General features: G+C 37.3%; 13 non-coding genes across 13 annotated transcripts; all 13 read right to left on the bottom strand.

Annotated features, from left to right (window-relative positions):
* Positions 1–228: 228 nt before the first annotated feature.
* TRNAQ-CUG (transfer RNA glutamine (anticodon CUG)) lies at positions 229–300 on the bottom strand. Its single transcript has one exon. It is a non-coding gene; the product is annotated as a tRNA-Gln (tRNA).
* Positions 301–12056: 11756 nt separating this feature from the next.
* On the bottom strand, positions 12057–12128 carry TRNAQ-CUG (transfer RNA glutamine (anticodon CUG)). The gene has a single exon. It is a non-coding gene; the product is annotated as a tRNA-Gln (tRNA).
* Positions 12129–13647: 1519 nt separating this feature from the next.
* Positions 13648–13719, bottom strand: TRNAK-CUU (transfer RNA lysine (anticodon CUU)). Its single transcript has one exon. It is a non-coding gene; the product is annotated as a tRNA-Lys (tRNA).
* A 1270-nt stretch (positions 13720–14989) lies between these two features.
* On the bottom strand, positions 14990–15061 carry TRNAE-UUC (transfer RNA glutamic acid (anticodon UUC)). The gene has a single exon. It is a non-coding gene; the product is annotated as a tRNA-Glu (tRNA).
* Positions 15062–15425: 364 nt separating this feature from the next.
* TRNAQ-CUG (transfer RNA glutamine (anticodon CUG)) lies at positions 15426–15497 on the bottom strand. The gene has a single exon. It is a non-coding gene; the product is annotated as a tRNA-Gln (tRNA).
* A 1519-nt stretch (positions 15498–17016) lies between these two features.
* TRNAE-CUC (transfer RNA glutamic acid (anticodon CUC)) lies at positions 17017–17088 on the bottom strand. Its single transcript has one exon. It is a non-coding gene; the product is annotated as a tRNA-Glu (tRNA).
* Positions 17089–18358: 1270 nt separating this feature from the next.
* TRNAE-UUC (transfer RNA glutamic acid (anticodon UUC)) lies at positions 18359–18430 on the bottom strand. Its single transcript has one exon. It is a non-coding gene; the product is annotated as a tRNA-Glu (tRNA).
* A 364-nt stretch (positions 18431–18794) lies between these two features.
* Positions 18795–18866, bottom strand: TRNAQ-CUG (transfer RNA glutamine (anticodon CUG)). Its single transcript has one exon. It is a non-coding gene; the product is annotated as a tRNA-Gln (tRNA).
* Positions 18867–20385: 1519 nt separating this feature from the next.
* Positions 20386–20457, bottom strand: TRNAE-CUC (transfer RNA glutamic acid (anticodon CUC)). Its single transcript has one exon. It is a non-coding gene; the product is annotated as a tRNA-Glu (tRNA).
* Positions 20458–21727: 1270 nt separating this feature from the next.
* Positions 21728–21799, bottom strand: TRNAE-UUC (transfer RNA glutamic acid (anticodon UUC)). The gene has a single exon. It is a non-coding gene; the product is annotated as a tRNA-Glu (tRNA).
* A 364-nt stretch (positions 21800–22163) lies between these two features.
* On the bottom strand, positions 22164–22235 carry TRNAQ-CUG (transfer RNA glutamine (anticodon CUG)). The gene has a single exon. It is a non-coding gene; the product is annotated as a tRNA-Gln (tRNA).
* A 1519-nt stretch (positions 22236–23754) lies between these two features.
* Positions 23755–23826, bottom strand: TRNAE-CUC (transfer RNA glutamic acid (anticodon CUC)). Its single transcript has one exon. It is a non-coding gene; the product is annotated as a tRNA-Glu (tRNA).
* A 1270-nt stretch (positions 23827–25096) lies between these two features.
* On the bottom strand, positions 25097–25168 carry TRNAE-UUC (transfer RNA glutamic acid (anticodon UUC)). The gene has a single exon. It is a non-coding gene; the product is annotated as a tRNA-Glu (tRNA).
* Between the last annotated feature and the right edge of the window lie 113 nt (positions 25169–25281).

Consider the following 25281-nt stretch of genomic DNA (forward strand, 5'->3'; position numbering starts at 1 on the left):
CTTCGTAACGCAAATCTGGAATAATTCTAAACATGTTGATCCATTCTACGGAAAACGTGGATGTTGGTTTTGATTTAACCCAAGCTGGTACTCAATAATTTTTCCTTCAAAAAATTTGGCGATCGTCAATTCAAATTCGTCGTCTGGCATCTGCAATGTATATGTTCCTAAATATAAACACCACTGCAGTTGCCAAAATAGAGAAAGTATCCAAAATATCACACGTAAAGGTCCCACCGAGATTTGAACTCGGATCGCTGGATTCAGAGTCCAGAGTGCTAACCGTTACACCATGGAACCCACAGTTTCTCACTTGCAAAATGATCTCCTTACAGGATATGTGCAAAAATCCTTCATGCGAACCTACATAAGAATCAATGTTGCCGCTAATTCGTCTTGCACCAAACACTAAATACATAATTTTTGGTTCCCTGATTGATTCGTTTATTTTCTTTTACTTTGTGTCTTGAGCCTCTTGGCTAATTTGCGAAGATGGGGATGAGTGATGAAATAATGAAATTGATGAATGGACACCCACAAACAAACATGCCCGAGAGGGATTCGAAGTGGCAGCGCGATGTGATAAGCACTCAGCCACAGAGTCCAGCATAATTTTTTGTCCTTTCAGCACGAATTGAAGCTTTTCGAAATTGGATACGAAGTAAGGGAAATATGAAAAGCAACGAAAACAAAATCCGCCAAGGTTGTTTTAAATATTCCTAAACATTTAACTGTTATTTGCCAGTTAATTACGTTCGAAATTCCAGAATTACTAACGATATCCAGACTATCCCAAAAATCTCGAAAGCCTCTTCTGTAATTCCATGTCAAAAAACAATACATTTCTCGTTAGTGTTAAGTTATAGTTGATCATGTGTCTTGAGAATCGAAGTGACAGCATTGCTTTGATTCGTAGACAAAGATGGACATTTGCTGTGAAACACGTGTTCGTAAATATGATTGACATAAAATGAATTACCAAGAGGGAATTTTTTTAATCTTCAAGAAACATTTTAATACGTAAACTGTTCACATGTTGGAGTGTAACGATTAGATGAGATACGTGGTCTGTTAGGAAAGTAATGAGACTGGCAACACTGTGCACGAACCGGCAACGCTGGTGCCCCCACCTTCACACGGCAGGTAGGTGAACGCTTGCAAGTTTCAACTTGCTGCAGTTGCTACACGATTGTTGAGAGCGTCTGACGTGAAGTTGTGTTTGTGAGGTGAATTACGAAAATAGACTGGCAAAGGTTTGACCAAAGTTGTGCCATCAAAGTAGTTGTATTTACAATATTATAAACCCGAGAAAGGAAGAGCTCCCCTCAAGCAGATTTGTTTACACTTAAAACTAGCTCAACATGAGCATATGAGCTTTTTGCTCTAGTGTGGAACCCTGCCTAATCCAAGATTTTTGTAAAAATGCCCTCGGGAATTTTCTGTGAAAGGATGAGCCTCCTCAGATTGATTTGTCTACACTTACAAAAGGCACTTCTGTGAGATTGTTGTCTATAATTCTGTTAAAAATATGCTCTTCTTGATATTGTTTTGGATACACCTGAAATTAAGCCAAAAACCTACACCCACCCATACATATTTACTTCTGGTTTAAGTTCAATTGGGCACCAGGCACAATTTGCTTATCTAATATTAAAACAATGCAATTCTTCTAGAATTGCTCTGTGACCCTCTTATTTCTTACATCATATGTTTACATGTTTCATATTGATTAATGTGTGCAATTTCCGAGTATAGAAGCTTTGCGTGCAAACAAAATTGCATCAGCCAGGAAATTCCCGTGAAAAATATGCCCCCTCGGAATTTCCCGTGAAAAAGCCCTTGGGAAATTCCTGTTTTTTTCTTCTCGGCCCGGCTTAGGGTATATAAAGAGATTTTGCATTGCATCAGCCAGTATTGTGAGAGTGGCTGAGGAGAACAGATGTGTTGTTACAGTGCTTCTCATACTTACAGGCCTGTTTGATTTTATTCATATTAAATATATTTCTGGTATATTGAACAATATTTTGCCTGATATTTGTTACATCTAGCTTGTTTGTTGTAATCCACTCTTATTTAGATTCAGGCTTATATCTGTCCCAGCCTGTTATACAAAAAATCAATACATAACAAGGTCATTGCCATTCTAGATATGCATGTCTGTGCATGTATTTGTGCTAGGTCAGTGTGAATGAATATTTTTTTTCCACTTGTAGGCTATTGGCTTTACAACCTGTCATAAAAAGCATAGAGTTTTGATTTGAACCCCAAGAAAGTTTATATAAATACCAAAGCCAAAAAATATTAACACACATACACACACACACACACAAGAAATATACAAAGCACACAGCTGAACCCAACTTATATTTTTTATTCAGTATAAAGTTTTGAATTGAAGCCCAGAAAATCTTATATAATAAACAACAAGAAAAATGCCAAAACAAAAATATTGTGACCAATGCAATAAAAATATATTTAGCTCTAATTGGGCCAGACACCAAAAGAATTGTAATCCAGATAAAAGCAGAATACTCACAATAATATGCTCCAAATGCCATAGAGAATATAGCATGCAATACTTCACATATGAACATATAGATACTTCTTCTGCACAGTCATCAACATTTCCAAACAAAATTGATTGGAAATATTTGTGTGATTGCCCTGTATAACTTAGATTGCAAGGCCAAATTTTGTAATTTTCTAGACCAGGAACTTGACCCTGTGCACCAGAAACAGGCTCTCCACAAATTATGTGAACATCATGGAGCACACAATATATTTTACAATTTTCAGAATGTCAATTTAAATTCAGGAACAAGAGATTTGGATTTGATGTATCTGGAAATATCTTTGCATCTTGAATCAACCTGCAAACAATATTACATGTTAGGCTGGGCTATTTCAACAGCAGTAAATATTTACCAAATGTTTCAATGTTAAAAAACAATCAGAATAATATCTTCCAGGAAATATAGATACCTGAACATGCAAACATATTTTGAAAGAAGAAATATTGCAAGATATATAAAATCAGACCACCTGTTGGATTGTTTTAGGGAAAAATTTGAAAATCTATCAGAGTATGATTTTTTTAAAGTGCAAAATGAAACAGAGGCAAGATGGGTACTTGACAGTGATGTTGGGTTTGGGTATGTGAGCATAGAATTGGGTTCTGAATATGATGATTATGAATCCAATACATACTGGCATAGAATTGATGCATACCTGTTGCATTGTTATTGGGGAAAATATGTTGCTTTTTTTACAAAAAGTACTTCAAGTTTAGAAAAATTTAGGTTTTACAAATTTTTCCATGATCATAGAATTTATACAAACAGCAGGTGGCCTGTTGATGACATAACATGGGACACAACAATTTCCATACTTGATGAGGCAGGAAAATTGGATGTAAATTCTGGTTTATATTTTAATGAGTTGATTATGTACCTGCTTAAAAACAATATCAATTCTGGCTTATTCAATACAAGATGGACTTAAATAATTAGAGTTTTTACACAAAATATTTTTTTTGCTAACAATTTCAAGTTCCTTGAGTGGGAATATGTTGTTTTTAAGATCAGCATTGATTCTGTAGTACAGCATTGCTGTGGAACATGTTAAGTCCTTGGATTCTGTCACACCCATTCTAATACAATTAATATCACAAGTACCATTACAAGGCACGCACCGCATAAAATCATAATTCCAAGCGATGGCATGGAGTAATTATTTTTCCACGATTCCATATCAAACAAAAAAATTATACTGCAATTGGAGCTTCAGCAGTTCGGGACTGTGCAATATATTGTCTATAAATATAGGAAAAATAATATTGTACGGGTTGCAAACAAAACTCCCAAAGCTTATGTATTTCAGGTTTCTTAAATTTGAAACAGAATCCAAACTGTCTGGAAGTTCATAAAAGTGAAGCCATTCTACAAGCGGGTCTATCTCAGCTTTTGCATGATATATTTGAGCAAGAGGTGATGTGTTTATAATATTTGTTGGTATAGAGGTTTGTTCTGAGTACAATTATATCTTATCAATTATGAACAGCTCTGCTGCATGTTGTGATGATGAATATCTAGTCCCTAAACCTAACAGAGCTGTGCAGTGATGTTGTTATTGGGAACAGGATTCAAATCCTACACAGATTTATGGATAGGAGTGAAGAATTAATTTTTGCTATGAAATTATATCTAGATCCCTGTGCAATAATGCTGTTATTGGGAACAGGATTCAAATCCTACACAGATACAGATTCTTGCTGAGCTTAATAGGTGATTGTCATGGAAGATACTCAATATTTCTGCTGTTATTAGGTACAAAATTCAATTACACAGACACAGATATAATATCTAGATGCATACAGAACTGTGGTTTCTATAAATCTATACTCAATATCCCTATACCTGACAGCTGTGCGGTGATGCTGTTATTGGGAACAAGATTCAAATCCCACACAGAAACAGATTTTTGCTGGGCTTAGAACTATTATGGATAGGTGATTGCCATGAAATAATATCCCTATACCTGACAGAGCTGTGCAGTGATGCTGTTATTGGGAACAATTTTAACAGAGCTGTGGTTTCCATAAATCTATACTCAATATCCCTATACCTGACAGAGCTGTGCAGTGATGCTGTTATTGGAACAGGATTCAAATATACAGATCCTTGCTAAACTTAGAACTATGCCATGAACAAAACTGTGCGGTGATATAATTATTGAGAACAGCATTCAAATCCTACACACATACAAATCCTTGCTGAGCTTAGAGTAAAGATACCAGTGATATAATTATTGGGAACAGGATTCAAATTTTGGAACTATTATGGATAGGTGATTACCATGAAGATACTCAATATTTTTGTTATTAGGTTCAAGATTCAATTATACAGTTACAAAAATATTCATTAACAGAGCTGTGCGGTGATGTTGTTATTGGGAACAGGATTCAAATCCTACACAGATACAGAGCCTTGGAATTATTATGGATAGGTGATTGCCATGAAGATAGATACTCAATATCCCTTTACATGACAGAGCTGTGCAATTATTGGGAATTGGAACTTAGGTACAAGATTCAATTACACAGATACAGACATGGAAATAATATCTAGATAATAATTTTTAACAGAGCTGTAGTTTCCATAAATTTATACTCAATATCCTATACCGTGCAGTGATGCTGTTATTGGGAACAAGCTTCAAATCTCACACAGATATAGAGCTTTGGAATTATTATAGATAAGTGATTGCCATGAAGATAGATATTCAATATCTTATTAGACACAAACACAGAAATAATATTTATCAATAAATTTATAATATCCCTATACCTGACAAAACTATGCAGTGATGCTATTATTGGGAGCAAGAGGATAGATATTAGATACAGATACAGAAATAATATTTTCCATAAATCTATACTCAATATCCCTATACCTGACAGAGCTGTGCGGTGATGTTGTTATTGGGAACAGGATTCAAATCATGGATAGGTGATTGTCATGAGGATAGATATTAGATACAGACACAGAAATAATATTTTCCATCAATCTATACTCAATATCCCTATACCTGACAGAGCTGTGCGGTGATGTTGTTATTGGGAACAGGATTCAAATCATGGATAGGTGATTGCCATGAGGATAGATACTCAATATCTCTGCTGTTATTGGACACAAACACAGAGAATGAAATAATATTTAATAACATAAATCTATACTCAATATCCCTATACCTAACAGAGCTGTGTAGTGATGCTGTTATTGGGAACAGGATTCAAATCATGGATAGGTGATTGCCATGAGGATAGATATTAGATATAGATATAGAAATAATATTTATCCATAAATCTATACTCGATTTAATAGAGCTGTGTAGCGATGCTGTTATTGGGAACAGGATTGACATCATGGATAGGTGATTGCCCATATACCTAACAAAGCTGTGCGGTGATATAATTATTGGGAACAGGATTCAAATCTTACACAGATACAGAGCGGAATTATTATGGATAGGTGATTGTCATGAAGATAGATATTAGACACAAACAGATACAGAGCCTTGCTGAGCTTGGAATTATTATAGATCGGTAATTGTCATAAATAACACAGAGAATGAAATAATATCTAGTAAATAAATTTTTGTAAATCTATACTCAATATCCTTTTGACAGAGCATTGTTCCTTTATAAACGTTTCAACATACGTTCCAGCAAAACTGTACCTATTAGAGTATGTATTATTCACATCTTATCCATAACATATCAGCAAGAGTAAATAATATTTTCAAGGCAGCCTACACAACACAGCTCTGTTAGAGATAGGGATTATGACAATAACAATATCAACAAGGCTCTATATCTATGTGTGAGATTTGTACCTACACAACACAGCTCTGTTAGGGATTCATAACAGTTCCATGCTGTAGAAATATCAGCAAGACTCTATTAGATGTTATTTCCATAGTAATCACCTGTCCATAATAATTCCAAGCTCAGCAAGGCTCTGTATCTGTGTGGGATTTGTAATTGTTAGAGATAGGGATATTAAGTATAGAATTAATACTAAATATTATTTTATTTTCTGTATCTGTATCTAATATCTATCTTCATGCCTATCTATAATAATTCCAAGCTCAGTATTAAAGCTTGTTCCCAATATCAGCATCACCGCACAGCTCCGCACAGCTCCGCACGGGAAGTTGAGAACTGGCCCAATTGTATGTACACCCATCAGAAAAATATATACCCTAGTACTGTTACACGCAAAACTGTGCAAAAAACTCCGCGCGGGAAGTTGAGAACTGCCCGGGCGGGGAGTATTGATTCCCCAGCTCCGCGCGGGAATCTGAGGAACTGCCCCGCAGGGAGTATTGATTCCCCAGCTCCGCGCCGCGGGAATCTGAGGAACTGCCCCGAGTATTGATCCCACAGCTCCGCACCGGGAGTATTGATCCCACAGCTCCGCGGCGGGATTATTGATCCCACAGCTCCGCGGCGGGAATCTGAGAACTGCCCGGGCGTGGAGATAATCAATATATTGATTCCACACCTCCGCGGCGGGAATATGAGAGAGCTGTACTGTTATCGGCAAGAAGAATTTAAATCCTAACAAAACTGTGCTCGCCGCTAATAAGAAGAATAATTATTAATATAGCTGTGCTCTGTTCAGCATGGTAGATATGAGAAGGGAAGAAAAAAAGAATTAAATCCCCTATCCTATATTAACAGAGCTATGCTCTGTTGTAGGTACAGTTTAGAGAAGAGAAATATTTTAACTCAATATCCTATACCTAACAGAGCTGTGCTCTGTTCAGCATGGTAGAGATGAGAAGAGAAGAGAAGAAGAAAATATTTTAATAGAATTTATACTCAATATCCTATACTAAACAGAGCTGAGCTCTGTTGTTTAGAGAGGAGAAATATTTTAACTCAATATCCTATACCCAACAGAGCACAGATAGATATTAGATACAGATACAGAAAATAAAATAATATTTAGTATTAATTCTATACTTAATATCCCTATCTCTAACAATTACAAATCCCACACAGATACAGAGCCTTGCTGAGCTTGGGATTATTATGGACAGGTGATTACTATGGAAATAACATCTAATAGAGTCTTGCTGATATTTCTACAGCATGGAACTGTTATGAATCCCTAACAGAGCTGTGTTGTGTAGGTACAAATCTCACACATAGATATAGAGCCTTGTTGATATTGTTATTGTCATAATCCCTATCTCTAACAGAGCTGTGTTGTGTAGGCTGCCTTGAAAATATTATTTACTCTTGCTGATATGTTATGGATAAGATGTGAATAATACATACCCTAATAGGTACAGTTTTGCTGGAACGTATGTTGAAACGTTTATAAAGGAACAATGCTCTGTCAAAAGGATATTGAGTATAGATTTACAAAAATTTATTTACTAGATATTATTTCATTCTCTGTGTTATTTATGACAATTACCGATCTATAATAATTCCAAGCTCAGCAAGGCTCTGTATCTGTTTGTGTCTAATATCTATCTTCATGACAATCACCTATCCATAATAATTCCGCTCTGTATCTGTGTAAGATTTGAATCCTGTTCCCAATAATTATATCACCGCACAGCTTTGTTAGGTATATGGGCAATCACCTATCCATGATGTCAATCCTGTTCCCAATAACAGCATCGCTACACAGCTCTATTAAATCGAGTATAGATTTATGGATAAATATTATTTCTATATCTATATCTAATATCTATCCTCATGGCAATCACCTATCCATGATTTGAATCCTGTTCCCAATAACAACATCACCGCACAGCTCTGTCAGGTATAGGGATATTGAGTATAGATTGATGGAAAATATTATTTCTGTGTCTGTATCTAATATCTATCCTCATGACAATCACCTATCCATGATTTGAATCCTGTTCCCAATAACAACATCACCGCACAGCTCTGTCAGGTATAGGGATATTGAGTATAGATTTATGGAAAATATTATTTCTGTATCTGTATCTAATATCTATCCTCTTGCTCCCAAAAATAGCATCACTGCATAGTTTTGTCAGGTATAGGGATATTATAAATTTATTGATAAATATTATTTCTGTGTTTGTGTCTAATAAGATATTGAATATGTATCTTCATGGCAATCACTTATCTATAATAATTCCAAAGCTCTATATCTGTGTGAGATTTGAAGCTTGTTCCCAATAACAGCATCACTGCACGGTATAGGATATTGAGTATAAATTTATGGAAACTACAGCTCTGTTAAAAATTATTATCTAGATATTATTTCCATGTCTGTATCTGTGTAATTGAATCTTGTACCTAAGTTCCAATTCCCAATAATTGCACAGCTCTGTCATGTAAAGGGATATTGAGTATCTATCTTCATGGCAATCACCTATCCATAATAATTCCAAGGCTCTGTATCTGTGTAGGATTTGAATCCTGTTCCCAATAACAACATCACCGCACAGCTCTGTTAATGAATATTTTTGTAACTGTATAATTGAATCTTGAACCTAATAACAAAAATATTGAGTATCTTCATGGTAATCACCTATCCATAATAGTTCCAAAATTTGAATCCTGTTCCCAATAATTATATCACTGGTATCTTTACTCTAAGCTCAGCAAGGATTTGTATGTGTGTAGGATTTGAATGCTGTTCTCAATAATTATATCACCGCACAGTTTTGTTCATGGCATAGTTCTAAGTTTAGCAAGGATCTGTATATTTGAATCCTGTTCCAATAACAGCATCACTGCACAGCTCTGTCAGGTATAGGGATATTGAGTATAGATTTATGGAAACCACAGCTCTGTTAAAATTGTTCCCAATAACAGCATCACTGCACAGCTCTGTCAGGTATAGGGATATTATTTCATGGCAATCACCTATCCATAATAGTTCTAAGCCCAGCAAAAATCTGTTTCTGTGTGGGATTTGAATCTTGTTCCCAATAACAGCATCACCGCACAGCTGTCAGGTATAGGGATATTGAGTATAGATTTATAGAAACCACAGTTCTGTATGCATCTAGATATTATATCTGTGTCTGTGTAATTGAATTTTGTACCTAATAACAGCAGAAATATTGAGTATCTTCCATGACAATCACCTATTAAGCTCAGCAAGAATCTGTATCTGTGTAGGATTTGAATCCTGTTCCCAATAACAGCATTATTGCACAGGGATCTAGATATAATTTCATAGCAAAAATTAATTCTTCACTCCTATCCATAAATCTGTGTAGGATTTGAATCCTGTTCCCAATAACAACATCACTGCACAGCTCTGTTAGGTTTAGGGACTAGATATTCATCATCACAACATGCAGCAGAGCTGTTCATAATTGATAAGATATAATTGTACTCAGAACAAACCTCTATACCAACAAATATTATAAACACATCACCTCTTGCTCAAATATATCATGCAAAAGCTGAGATAGACCCGCTTGTAGAATGGCTTCACTTTTATGAACTTCCAGACAGTTTGGATTCTGTTTCAAATTTAAGAAACCTGAAATACATAAGCTTTGGGAGTTTTGTTTGCAACCCGTACAATATTATTTTTCCTATATTTATAGACAATATATTGCACAGTCCCGAACTGCTGAAGCTCCAATTGCAGTATAATTTTTTTGTTTGATATGGAATCGTGGAAAAATAATTACTCCATGCCATCGCTTGGAATTATGATTTTATGCGGTGCGTGCCTTGTAATGGTACTTGTGATATTAATTGTATTAGAATGGGTGTGACAGAATCCAAGGACTTAACATGTTCCACAGCAATGCTGTACTACAGAATCAATGCTGATCTTAAAAACAACATATTCCCACTCAAGGAACTTGAAATTGTTAGCAAAAAAAATATTTTGTGTAAAAACTCTAATTATTTAAGTCCATCTTGTATTGAATAAGCCAGAATTGATATTGTTTTTAAGCAGGTACATAATCAACTCATTAAAATATAAACCAGAATTTACATCCAATTTTCCTGCCTCATCAAGTATGGAAATTGTTGTGTCCCATGTTATGTCATCAACAGGCCACCTGCTGTTTGTATAAATTCTATGATCATGGAAAAATTTGTAAAACCTAAATTTTTCTAAACTTGAAGTACTTTTTGTAAAAAAAGCAACATATTTTCCCCAATAACAATGCAACAGGTATGCATCAATTCTATGCCAGTATGTATTGGATTCATAATCATCATATTCAGAACCCAATTCTATGCTCACATACCCAAACCCAACATCACTGTCAAGTACCCATCTTGCCTCTGTTTCATTTTGCACTTTAAAAAAATCATACTCTGATAGATTTTCAAATTTTTCCCTAAAACACGAAAATTCTACGAATTCTCAGCAGTCTGAGTGGCAACAGGATATTTCACAATTTGGAATTGATTGATTATGAATTCATGTTTCATTGCCAAAGGAACGAAACGGTTACTTTCTTCTTGCTTGTCAGCTTGGATGAACAATTATATTTTCCTATACAAGTTGAAAACATGCGGAAATTGAATTGTGTTTCGTATACGTTCATTACAAATTCGTAAATATCAATCGTCAGTCAAATTACGGTTATCACATTTTCCAAGTTACGCCAGCGTTATTTCATCTCATGTCACTGGATTCACTGACAAAGAAACTACTGTAACTATAAACTCACGAGAGTTAAGAACATTTTAAGTTTGAAATGCACTGTCGCTCAAAGTGAAGCAATCAATTGGTTTATGTCGTTCTTAATCAGCACGAATTTAAGCTTTTCGAAATTGGGTACGAAGTAAGGGAAATATGAAAAGCAACGAAAACAAAATCCGCCAAGGTTGTTTTAAATATTCCTAAACATTTAACTGTTATTTGCCAGTTAATTACGTTAGAAATTCCAGAATTACTAACGATATCCAGACTATCCTAAAATCTCGAAAGCCTCTTCTGTAATTCCATGTCTAAAAACAATACATTTCTAGTTAGTGTTAAGTTATAGTTGATCATGTGTCTTGAGAATCGAAGTGACAGCATTGCTTTGTTTCGTAGACAAAGATGGACCAACAACCCTTCATTTGCTGTGAAACACGTGTTCGTAAATATGATTGACATAAAAAGAATTTCCAAGGGGGAATTTATTTAATCTTCAAGAAACATTTTAATACGTAAACTGTTCACATGTTGGAGTGTAACGATTAGATGAGCACTTAATATCAGCAAACACGAGATGGACATCAAATACACCTAGTTGAGTTACCTGCTTATATCTGATAAAGTTGCGAGGAATACTGTAGGATCTAATAAACTATATTGTAGATTTTACGCAGCTCCAAGGTACACATTAAGTCGTAAATCTTGTTAGAGTACTCCTTCCCATCAACCATAAATTGATCAAAACCTACAGGTTGCTAGTGATTCAAATTCAAATTCAAATTCAAATTCGTCGTCTGGCATCTGCAATGTATATGTTCCTAAATATAAACACCACTGCAGTTGCCAAAATAGAGAAAGTATCCAAAATATCACACGTAAAGGTCCCACCGAGATTTGAACTCGGATCGCTGGATTCAGAGTCCAGAGTGCTAACCGTTACACCATGGAACCCACAGTTTCTCACTTGCAAAATGATCTCCTTACAGGATATGTGCAAAAATCCTTCATGCGAACCTACATAAGAATCAATGTTGCCGCTAATTCGTCTTGCACCAAACACTAAATACATAATTTTTGGTTCCCTGATTGATTCATTTATTTTCTTTTACTTCGTGTCTTGAGCCTCTTGGCTAATTTGCGAAGATGGGGATGAGTGATGAAATAATGAAATTGATGAATGGACACCCACAAACAAACATGCCCGAGAGGGATTCGAACGGGGGATCCCTGAAGTGGCAGCGCGATGTGATAAGCACTCAGCCACAGAGTCCAGCATAATTTTTTGTCCTTTCAGCACGAATTGAAGCTTTTCGAAATTGGATACGAAGTAAGGGAAATATGAAAAGCAACGAAAACAAAATCCGCCAAGGTTGTTTTAAATATTCCTAAACATTTAACTGTTATTTGCCAGTTAATTACGTTCGAAATTCCAGAATTACTAACGATATCCAGACTATCCCAAAAATCTCGAAAGCCTCTTCTGTAATTCCATGTCAAAAAACAATACATTTCTCGTTAGTGTTAAGTTATAGTTGATCATGTGTCTTGAGAATCGAAGTGACAGCATTGCTTTGATTCGTAGACAAAGATGGACATTTGCTGTGAAACACGTGTTCGTAAATATGATTGACATAAAATGAATTACCAAGAGGGAATTTTTTTAATCTTCAAGAAACATTTTAATACGTAAACTGTTCACATGTTGGAGTGTAACGATTAGATGAGATACGTGGTCTGTTAGGAAAGTAATGAGACTGGCAACACTGTGCACGAACCGGCAACGCTGCTGCCCCCACCTTCACACGGCAGGTAGGTGAACGCTTGCAAGTTTCAACTTGCTGCAGTTGCTACACGATTGTTGAGAGCGTCTGACGTGAAGTTGTGTTTGTGAGGTGAATTACGAAAATAGACTGGCAAAGGTTTGACCAAAGTTGTGCCATCAAATTTTGTGTTAAGCTTGGCGAATCCGCTACTGTGACTTATGAAAAGTTCCAAAGGGCTTATGGAGAACATGCACTATCTAGCGCACAAGTGTTGAGATGGCACAAGTCCTTTTTAGAAGGCCGAGAACAAGTGAAAGAAGAACCTCGTGCGGGAAGACATTCAACCTCAAAAACGGATGTCAATGTGGAAAGAGTGAAGTCTCTTGTGCTGTCAGATCGTCGATTAACGGTGAGAATGATCAGTAGTGATTTAAATTTGAACGTGGAATGTTAACACAAGATATGGACATGAGTGCCACGGCCCCCCTTTGCTACCCCTTCCCGACGCCCATGCATTGCAATAGGAACTATGGACGCATTAGGAACACTTTCACCCGTGAAGTTATTCCTGGGTTAATATGAAAAATATTAATTTTTGCAAGTTAAAGGATACGAGACGTTATGTCCTCATTCAAATTCAAGATGTGCGGCTATCTATTTACGTTAGGTAAGTATCCTCCAAGTGACAAAGGATAAAAACTGCATCTTTCCGGCACCGGGAATCGAACCCGGGCCTCCTGGGTAAGAGCCAGGTATCCAAGCCACTAGACCATGCCGGAGGCCACGCACGTTACATTCAACAACCAAAACTATCAGGTTAGATTTCGTCTTTTTAGACCATCTAGTTTGGCAACATTAATCGTATCGACACCTGATTCTACGAATTCTCAGCAGTCTGAGTGGCAACAGGATATTTCACAATTTGGAATTGATTGATTATGAATTCATGTTTCATTGCCAAAGGAACGAAACGGTTACTTTCTTCTTGCTTGTCAGCTTGGATGAACAATTATATTTTCCTATACAAGTTGAAAACATGCGGAAATTGAATTGTGTTTCGTATACGTTCATTACAAATTCGTAAATATCAATCGTCAGTCAAATTACGGTTATCACATTTTCCAAGTTACGCCAGCGTTATTTCATCTCATGTCACTGGATTCACTGACAAAGAAACTACTGTAACTATAAACTCACGAGAGTTAAGAACATTTTAAGTTTGAAATGCACTGTCGCTCAAAGTGAAGCAATCAATTGATTTATGTCGTTCTTAATCAGCACGAATTTAAGCTTTTCGAAATTGGGTACGAAGTAAGGGAAATATGAAAAGCAACGAAAACAAAATCCGCCAAGGTTGTTTTAAATATTCCTAAACATTTAACTGTTATTTGCCAGTTAATTACGTTAGAAATTCCAGAATTACTAACGATATCCAGACTATCCTAAAATCTCGAAAGCCTCTTCTGTAATTCCATGTCTAAAAACAATACATTTCTAGTTAGTGTTAAGTTATAGTTGATCATGTGTCTTGAGAATCGAAGTGACAGCATTGCTTTGTTTCGTAGACAAAGATGGACCAACAACCCTTCATTTGCTGTGAAACACGTGTTCGTAAATATGATTGACATAAAAAGAATTTCCAAGGGGGAATTTATTTAATCTTCAAGAAACATTTTAATACGTAAACTGTTCACATGTTGGAGTGTAACGATTAGATGAGCACTTAATATCAGCAAACACGAGATGGACATCAAATACACCTAGTTGAGTTACCTGCTTATATCTGATAAAGTTGCGAGGAATACTGTAGGATCTAATAAACTATATTGTAGATTTTACGCAGCTCCAAGGTACACATTAAGTCGTAAATCTTGTTAGAGTACTCCTTCCCATCAACCATAAATTGATCAAAACCTACAGGTTGCTAGTGATTTGACAACGTCATCATGCGTGTTACCCCGGTACGAAGAAGGTTAGTTCATGCACATAGATATTGGTTGTTCAAGTCACTCCCATCTTTCTTTCGCTGTGGACGATTTAAAAGAATCTTTCCGACACCGGGAATCGAACCCGGGCCTCCTGGGTGAAAGCCAGGTATCCTAGCCACTAGACCATGCCGGAGATAATTAGGAAATATTTCGTTCTTCCAGACAACCAGTCTCCTTGAATTCCTTTCCAGAATTTAGACTCAAACAAAACAAGTGCCACTTCTCACACACGAGTCAAAACTAAGCGTGTAGAACAATCATTTCCGTAGCTTCGTAGCGTAAATCTGGAATAATTCTAAACATGTTGATCCATTCTACGGAAAACGTGGATGTTGTTTTTGATTTAACCCAAGCTGGTACTCAATAATTTTTCCTTCAAAAAATTTGGCGATCGTCAATTCAAATTCGTCGTCTGGCATCTGCAATGTATATGTTCCTAAATATAAACACCACTGCAGTTGCCAAAATAGAGAAAGTATCCAAAATATCACACGTAAAGGTCCCACCGAGATTTGAACTCGGATCGCTGGATTCAGAGTCCAGAGTGCTAACCGTTACACCATGGAACCCACAGTTTCTCATTTGCAAAATGATCTCCTTACAGGATATGTGCAAAAATCCTTCATGCGAACCTACATAAGAATCAATGTTGCCGCTAATTCGTCTTGCACCAAACACTAAATACATAATTTTTGGTTCCCTGATTGATTCATTTATTTTCTTTTACTTCGTGTCTTGAGCCTCTTGGCTAATTTGCGAAGATGGGGATGAGTGATGAAATAATGAAATTGATGAATGGACACCCACAAACAAACATGCCCGAGAGGGATTCGAACGGGGGATCCCTGAAGTGGCAGCGCGATGTGATAAGCACTCAGCCACAGAGTCCAGCATAATTTTTGTCCTTTCAGCACGAATTGAAGCTTTTCGAAATTGGATACGAAGTAAGGGAAATATGAAAAGCAACGAAAACAAAATCCGCCAAGGTTGTTTTAAATATTCCTAAACATTTAACTGTTATTTGCCAGTTAATTACGTTCGAAATTCCAGAATTACTAACGATATCCAGACTATCCCAAAAATCTCGAAAGCCTCTTCTGTAATTCCATGTCAAAAAACAATACATTTCTCGTTAGTGTTAAGTTATAGTTGATCATGTGTCTTGAGAATCGAAGTGACAGCATTGCTTTGATTCGTAGACAAAGATGGACATTTGCTGTGAAACACGTGTTCGTAAATATGATTGACATAAAATGAATTACCAAGAGGGAATTTTTTTAATCTTCAAGAAACATTTTAATACGTAAACTGTTCACATGTTGGAGTGTAACGATTAGATGAGATACGTGGTCTGTTAGGAAAGTAATGAGACTGGCAACACTGTGCACGAACCGGCAACGCTGGTGCCCCCACCTTCACACGGAAGGTAGGTGAACGCTTGCAAGTTTCAACTTGCTGCAGTTGCTACACGATTGTTGAGAGCGTCTGACGTGAAGTTGTGTTTGTGAGGTGAATTACGAAAATAGACTGGCAAAGGTTTGACCAAAGTTGTGCCATCAAATTTTGTGTTAAGCTTGGCGAATCCGCTACTGTGACTTATGAAAAGTTCCAAAGGGCTTATGGAGAACATGCACTATCTAGCGCACAAGTGTTGAGATGGCACAAGTCCTTTTTAGAAGGCCGAGAACAAGTGAAAGAAGAACCTCGTGCGGGAAGACATTCAACCTCAAAAACGGATGTCAATGTGGAAAGAGTGAAGTCTCTTGTGCTGTCAGATCGTCGATTAACGGTGAGAATGATCAGTAGTGATTTAAATTTGAACGTGGAATGTTAACACAAGATATGGACATGAGTGCCACGGCCCCCCCTTTGCTACCCCTTCCCGACGCCCATGCATTGCAATAGGAATTATGGACGCATTAGGAACACTTTCACCCGTGAAGTTATTCCTGGGTTAATATGAAAAATATTAATTTTTGCAAGTTAAAGGATACGAGACGTTATGTCCTCATTCAAATTCAAGATGTGCGGCTATCTATTTACGTTAGGTAAGTATCCTCCAAGTGACAAAGGATAAAAACTGCATCTTTCCGGCACCGGGAATCGAACCCGTGCCTCCTGGGTGAGAGCCAGGTATCCTAGCCACTAGACCATGCCGGAGGCCACGCACGTTACATTCAACAACCAAAACTATCAGGTTAGATTTCGTCTTTTTAGACCATCTAGTTTGGCAACATTAATCGTATCGACACCTGATTCTACGAATTCTCAGCAGTCTGAGTGGCAACAGGATATTTCACAATTTGGAATTGATTGATTATGAATTCATGTTTCATTGCCAAAGGAACGAAACGGTTACTTTCTTCTTGCTTGTCAGCTTGGATGAACAATTATATTTTCCTATACAAGTTGAAAACATGCGGAAATTGAATTGTGTTTCGTATACGTTCATTACAAATTCGTAAATATCAATCGTCAGTCAAATTACGGTTATCACATTTTCCAAGTTACGCCAGCGTTATTTCATCTCATGTCACTGGATTCACTGACAAAGAAACTACTGTAACTATAAACTCACGAGAGTTAAGAACATTTTAAGTTTGAAATGCACTGTCGCTCAAAGTGAAGCAATCAATTGATTTATGTCGTTCTTAATCAGCACGAATTTAAGCTTTTCGAAATTGGGTACGAAGTAAGGGAAATATGAAAAGCAACGAAAACAAAATCCGCCAAGGTTGTTTTAAATATTCCTAAACATTTAACTGTTATTTGCCAGTTAATTACGTTAGAAATTCCAGAATTACTAACGATATCCAGACTATCCTAAAATCTCGAAAGCCTCTTCTGTAATTCCATGTCTAAAAACAATACATTTCTAGTTAGTGTTAAGTTATAGTTGATCATGTGTCCTGAGAATCGAAGTGACAGCATTGCTTTGTTTCGTAGACAAAGATGGACCAACAACCCTTCATTTGCTGTGAAACACGTGTTCGTAAATATGATTGACATAAAAAGAATTTCCAAGGGAGAATTTATTTAATCTTCAAGAAACATTTTAATACGTAAACTGTTCACATGTTGGAGTGTAACGATTAGATGAGCACTTAATATCAGCAAACACGAGATGGACATCAAATACACCTAGTTGAGTTACCTGCTTATATCTGATAAAGTTGCGAGGAATACTGTAGGATCTAATAAACTATATTGTAGATTTTACGCAGCTCCAAGGTACACATTAAGTCGTAAATCTTGTTAGAGTACTCCTTCCCATCAACCATAAATTGATCAAAACCTACAGGTTGCTAGTGATTTGACAACGTCATCATGCGTGTTACCCCGGTACGAAGAAGGTTAGTTCATGCACATAGATATTGGTTGTTCAAGTCACTCCCATCTTTCTTTCGCTGTGGACGATTTAAAAGAATCTTTCCGACACCGGGAATCGAACCCGGGCCTCCTGGGTGAAAGCCAGGTATCCTAGCCACTAGACCATGCCGGAGATAATTAGGAAATATTTCGTTCTTCCAGACAACCAGTCTCCTTGAATTCCTTTCCAGAATTTAGACTCAAACAAAACAAGTGCCACTTCTCACACACGAGTCAAAACTAAGCGTGTAGAACAATCATTTCCGTAGCTTCGTAGCGTAAATCTGGAATAATTCTAAACATGTTGATCCATTCTACGGAAAACGTGGATGTTGTTTTTGATTTAACCCAAGCTGGTACTCAATAATTTTTCCTTCAAAAAATTTGGCGATCGTCAATTCAAATTCGTCGTCTGGCATCTGCAATGTATATGTTCCTAAATATAAACACCACTGCAGTTGCCAAAATAGAGAAAGTATCCAAAATATCACACGTAAAGGTCCCACCGAGATTTGAACTCGGATCGCTGGATTCAGAGTCCAGAGTGCTAACCGTTACACCATGGAACCCACAGTTTCTCATTTGCAAAATGATCTCCTTACAGGATATGTGCAAAAATCCTTCATGCGAACCTACATAAGAATCAATGTTGCCGCTAATTCGTCTTGCACCAAACACTAAATACATAATTTTGGGTTCCCTGATTGATTCATTTATTTTCTTTTACTTCGTGTCTTGAGCCTCTTGGCTAATTTGCGAAGATGGGGATGAGTGATGAAATAATGAAATTGATGAATGGACACCCACAAACAAACATGCCAGAGAGGGATTCGAACGGGGGATCCCTGAAGTGGCAGCGCGATGTGATAAGCACTCAGCCACAGAGTCCAGCATAATTTTTGTCCTTTCAGCACGAATTGAAGCTTTTCGAAATTGGATACGAAGTAAGGGAAATATGAAAAGCAACGAAAACAAAATCCGCCAAGGTTGTTTTAAATATTCCTAAACATTTAACTGTTATTTGCCAGTTAATTACGTTCGAAATTCCAGAATTACTAACGATATCCAGACTATCCCAAAAATCTCGAAAGCCTCTTCTGTAATTCCATGTCAAAAAACAATACATTTCTCGTTAGTGTTAAGTTATAGTTGATCATGTGTCTTGAGAATCGAAGTGACAGCATTGCTTTGATTCGTAGACAAAGATGGACATTTGCTGTGAAACACGTGTTCGTAAATATGATTGACATAAAATGAATTACCAAGAGGGAATTTTTTTAATCTTCAAGAAACATTTTAATACGTAAACTGTTCACATGTTGGAGTGTAACGATTAGATGAGATACGTGGTCTGTTAGGAAAGTAATGAGACTGGCAACACTGTGCACGAACCGGCAACGCTGCTGCCCCCACCTTCACACGGCAGGTAGGTGAACGCTTGCAAGTTTCAACTTGCTGCAGTTGCTACACGATTGTTGAGAGCGTCTGACGTGAAGTTGTGTTTGTGAGGTGAATTACGAAAATAGACTGGCAAAGGTTTGACCAAAGTTGTGCCATCAAATTTTGTGTTAAGCTTGGCGAATCCGCTACTGTGACTTATGAAAAGTTCCAAAGGGCTTATGGAGAACATGCACTATCTAGCGCACAAGTGTTGAGATGGCACAAGTCCTTTTTAGAAGGCCGAGAACAAGTGAAAGAAGAACCTCGTGCGGGAAGACATTCAACCTCAAAAACGGATGTCAATGTGGAAAGAGTGAAGTCTCTTGTGCTGTCAGATCGTCGATTAACGGTGAGAATGATCAGTAGTGATTTAAATTTGAACGTGGAATGTTAACACAAGATATGGACATGAGTGCCACGGCCCCCCCTTTGCTACCCCTTCCCGACGCCCATGCATTGCAATAGGAATTATGGACGCATTAGGAACACTTTCACCCGTGAAGTTATTCCTGGGTTAATATGAAAAATATTAATTTTTGCAAGTTAAAGGATACGAGACGTTATGTCCTCATTCAAATTCAAGATGTGCGGCTATCTATTTACGTTAGGTAAGTATCCTCCAAGTGACAAAGGATAAAAACTGCATCTTTCCGGCACCGGGAATCGAACCCGGGCCTCCTGGGTGAGAGCCAGGTATCCTAGCCACTAGACCATGCCGGAGGCCACGCACGTTACATTCAACAACCAAAACTATCAGGTTAGATTTCGTCTTTTTAGACCATCTAGTTTGGCAACATTAATCGTATCGACACCTGATTCTACGAATTCTCAGCAGTCTGAGTGGCAACAGGATATTTCACAATTTGGAATTGATTGATTATGAATTCATGTTTCATTGCCAAAGGAACGAAACGGTTACTTTCTTCTGGCTTGTCAGCTTGGATGAACAATTATATTTTCCTATACAAGTTGAAAACATGCGGAAATTGAATTGTGTTTCGTATACGTTCATTACAAATTCGTAAATATCAATCGTCAGTCAAATTACGGTTATCACATTTTCCAAGTTACGCCAGCGTTATTTCATCTCAGGTCACTGGATTCAGTGACAAAGAAACTACTGTAACTATAAACTCACGAGAGTTAAGAACATTTTAAGTTTGAAATGCACTGTCGCTCAAAGTGAAGCAATCAATTGATTTATGTCGTTCTTAATCAGCACGAATTTAAGCTTTTCGAAATTGGGTACGAAGTAAGGGAAATATGAAAAGCAACGAAAACAAAATCCGCCAAGGTTGTTTTAAATATTCCTAAACATTTAACTGTTATTTGCCAGTTAATTACGTTAGAAATTCCAGAATTACTAACGATATCCAGACTATCCTAAAATCTCGAAAGCCTCTTCTGTAATTCCATGTCTAAAAACAATACATTTCTAGTTAGTGTTAAGTTATAGTTGATCATGTGTCTTGAGAATCGAAGTGACAGCATTGCTTTGTTTCGTAGACAAAGATGGACCAACAACCCTTCATTTGCTGTGAAACACGTGTTCGTAAATATGATTGACATAAAAAGAATTTCCAAGGGGGAATTTATTTAATCTTCAAGAAACATTTTAATACGTAAACTGTTCACATGTTGGAGTGTAACGATTAGATGAGCACTTAATATCAGCAAACACGAGATGGACATCAAATACACCTAGTTGAGTTACCTGCTTATATCTGATAAAGTTGCGAGGAATACTGTAGGATCTAATAAACTATATTGTAGATTTTACGCAGCTCCAAGGTACACATTAAGTCGTAAATCTTGTTAGAGTACTCCTTCCCATCAACCATAAATTGATCAAAACCTACAGGTTGCTAGTGATTTGACAACGTCATCATGCGTGTTACCCCGGTACGAAGAAGGTTAGTTCATGCACATAGATATTGGTTGTTCAAGTCACTCCCATCTTTCTTTCGCTGTGGACGATTTAAAAGAATCTTTCCGACACCGGGAATCGAACCCGGGCCTCCTGGGTGAAAGCCAGGTATCCTAGCCACTAGACCATGCCGGAGATAATTAGGAAATATTTCGTTCTTCCAGACAACCAGTCTCCTTGAATTCCTTTCCAGAATTTAGACTCAAACAAAACAAGTGCCACTTCTCACACACGAGTCAAAACTAAGCGTGTAGAACAATCATTTCCGTAGCTTCGTAGCGTAAATCTGGAATAATTCTAAACATGTTGATCCATTCTACGGAAAACGTGGATGTTGTTTTTGATTTAACCCAAGCTGGTACTCAATAATTTTTCCTTCAAAAAATTTGGCGATCGTCAATTCAAATTCGTCGTCTGGCATCTGCAATGTATATGTTCCTAAATATAAACACCACTGCAGTTGCCAAAATAGAGAAAGTATCCAAAATATCACACGTAAAGGTCCCACCGAGATTTGAACTCGGATCGCTGGATTCAGAGTCCAGAGTGCTAACCGTTACACCATGGAACCCACAGTTTCTCACTTGCAAAATGATCTCCTTACAGGATATGTGCAAAAATCCTTCATGCGAACCTACATAAGAATCAATGTTGCCGCTAATTCGTCTTGCACCAAACACTAAATACATAATTTTTGGTTCCCTGATTGATTCATTTATTTTCTTTTACTTCGTGTCTTGAGCCTCTTGGCTAATTTGCGAAGATGGGGATGAGTGATGAAATAATGAAATTGATGAATGGACACCCACAAACAAACATGCCCGAGAGGGATTCGAACGGGGGATCCCTGAAGTGGCAGCGCGATGTGATAAGCACTCAGCCACAGAGTCCAGCATAATTTTTGTCCTTTCAGCACGAATTGAAGCTTTTCGAAATTGGATACAAAGTAAGGGAAATATGAAAAGCAACGAAAACAAAATCCGCCAAGGTTGTTTTAAATATTCCTAAACATTTAACTGTTATTTGCCAGTTAATTACGTTCGAAATTCCAGAATTACTAACGATATCCAGACTATCCCAAAAATCTCGAAAGCCTCTTCTGTAATTCCATGTCAAAAAACAATACATTTCTCGTTAGTGTTAAGTTATAGTTGATCATGTGTCTTGAGAATCGAAGTGACAGCATTGCTTTGATTCGTAGACAAAGATGGACATTTGCTGTGAAACACGTGTTCGTAAATATGATTGACATAAAATGAATTACCAAGAGGGAATTTTTTTAATCTTCAAGAAACATTTTAATACGTAAACTGTTCACATGTTGGAGTGTAACGATTAGATGAGATACGTGGTCTGTTAGGAAAGTAATGAGACTGGCAACACTGTGCACGAACCGGCAACGCTGGTGCCCCCACCTTCACACGGCAGGTAGGTGAACGCTTGCAAGTTTCAACTTGCTGCAGTTGCTACACGATTGTTGAGAGCGTCTGACGTGAAGTTGTGTTTGTGAGGTGAATTACGAAAATAGACTGGCAAAGGTTTGACCAAAGTTGTGCCATCAAATTTTGTGTTAAGCTTGGCGAATCCGCTACTGTGACTTATGAAAAGTTCCAAAGGGCTTATGGAGAACATGCACTATCTAGCGCACAAGTGTTGAGATGGCACAAGTCCTTTTTAGAAGGCCGAGAACAAGTGAAAGAAGAACCTCGTGCGGGAAGACATTCAACCTCAAAAACGGATGTCAATGTGGAAAGAGTGAAGTCTCTTGTGCTGTCAGATCGTCGATTAACGGTGAGAATGATCAGTAGTGATTTAAATTTGAACGTGGAATGTTAACACAAGATATGGACATGAGTGCCACGGCCCCCCCTTTGCTACCCCTTCCCGACGCCCATGCATTGCAATAGGAATTATGGACGCATTAGGAACACTTTCACCCGTGAAGTTATTCCTGGGTTAATATGAAAAATATTAATTTTTGCAAGTTAAAGGATACGAGACGTTATGTCCTCATTCAAATTCAAGATGTGCGGCTATCTATTTACGTTAGGTAAGTATCCTCCAAGTGACAAAGGATAAAAACTGCATCTTTCCGGCACCGGGAATCGAACCCGTGCCTCCTGGGTGAGAGCCAGGTATCCTAGCCACTAGACCATGCCGGAGGCCACGCACGTTACATTCAACAACCAAAACTATCAGGTTAGATTTCGTCTTTTTAGACCATCTAGTTTGGCAACATTAATCGTATCGACACCTGATTCTACGAATTCTCAGCAGTCTGAGTGGCAACAGGATATTTCACAATTTGGAATTGATTGATTATGAATTCATGTTTCATTGCCAAAGGAACGAAACGGTTACTTTCTTCTTGCTTGTCAGCTTGGATGAACAATTATATTTTCCTATACAAGTTGAAAACATGCGGAAATTGAATTGTGTTTCGTATACGTTCATTACAAATTCGTAAATATCAATCGTCAGTCAAATTACGGTTATCACATTTTCCAAGTTACGCCAGCGTTATTTCATCTCATGTCACTGGATTCACTGACAAAGAAACTACTGTAAGTATAAACTCACGAGAGTTAAGAACATTTTAAGTTTGAAATGCACTGTCGCTCAAAGTGAAGCAATCAATTGATTTATGTCGTTCTTAATCAGCACGAATTTAAGCTTTTCGAAATTGGGTACGAAGTAAGGGAAATATGAAAAGCAACGAAAACAAAATCCGCCAAGGTTGTTTTAAATATTCCTAAACATTTAACTGTTATTTGCCAGTTAATTACGTTAGAAATTCCAGAATTACTAACGATATCCAGACTATCCTAAAATCTCGAAAGCCTCTTCTGTAATTCCATGTCTAAAAACAATACATTTCTAGTTAGTGTTAAGTTATAGTTGATCATGTGTCCTGAGAATCGAAGTGACAGCATTGCTTTGTTTCGTAGACAAAGATGGACCAACAACCCTTCATTTGCTGTGAAACACGTGTTCGTAAATATGATTGACATAAAAAGAATTTCCAAGGGAGAATTTATTTAATCTTCAAGAAACATTTTAATACGTAAACTGTTCACATGTTGGAGTGTAACGATTAGATGAGCACTTAATATCAGCAAACACGAGATGGACATCAAATACACCTAGTTGAGTTACCTGCTTATATCTGATAAAGTTGCGAGGAATACTGTAGGATCTAATAAACTATATTGTAGATTTTACGCAGCTCCAAGGTACACATTAAGTCGTAAATCTTGTTAGATTACTCCTTCCCATCAACCATAAATTGATCAAAACCTACAGGTTGCTAGTGATTTGACAACGTCATCATGCGTGTTACCCCGGTACGAAGAAGGTTAGTTCATGCACATAGATATTGGTTGTTCAAGTCACTCCCATCTTTCTTTCGCTGTGGACGATTTAAAAGAATCTTTCCGACACCGGGAATCGAACCCGGGCCTCCTGGGTGAAAGCCAGGTATCCTAGCCACTAGACCATGCCGGAGATAATTAGGAAATATTTCGTTCTTCCAGACAACCAGTCTCCTTGAATTCCTTTCCAGAATTTAGACTCAAACAAAACAAGTGCCACTTCTCACACACGAGTCAAAACTAAGC

Source organism: Lepisma saccharinum, chromosome 13 (genome assembly GCF_977018435.1).
Source record: "Lepisma saccharinum chromosome 13, izLepSacc3.1, whole genome shotgun sequence".
NCBI classification, from domain to species: Eukaryota; Metazoa; Arthropoda; class Insecta; order Zygentoma; family Lepismatidae; genus Lepisma; species Lepisma saccharinum.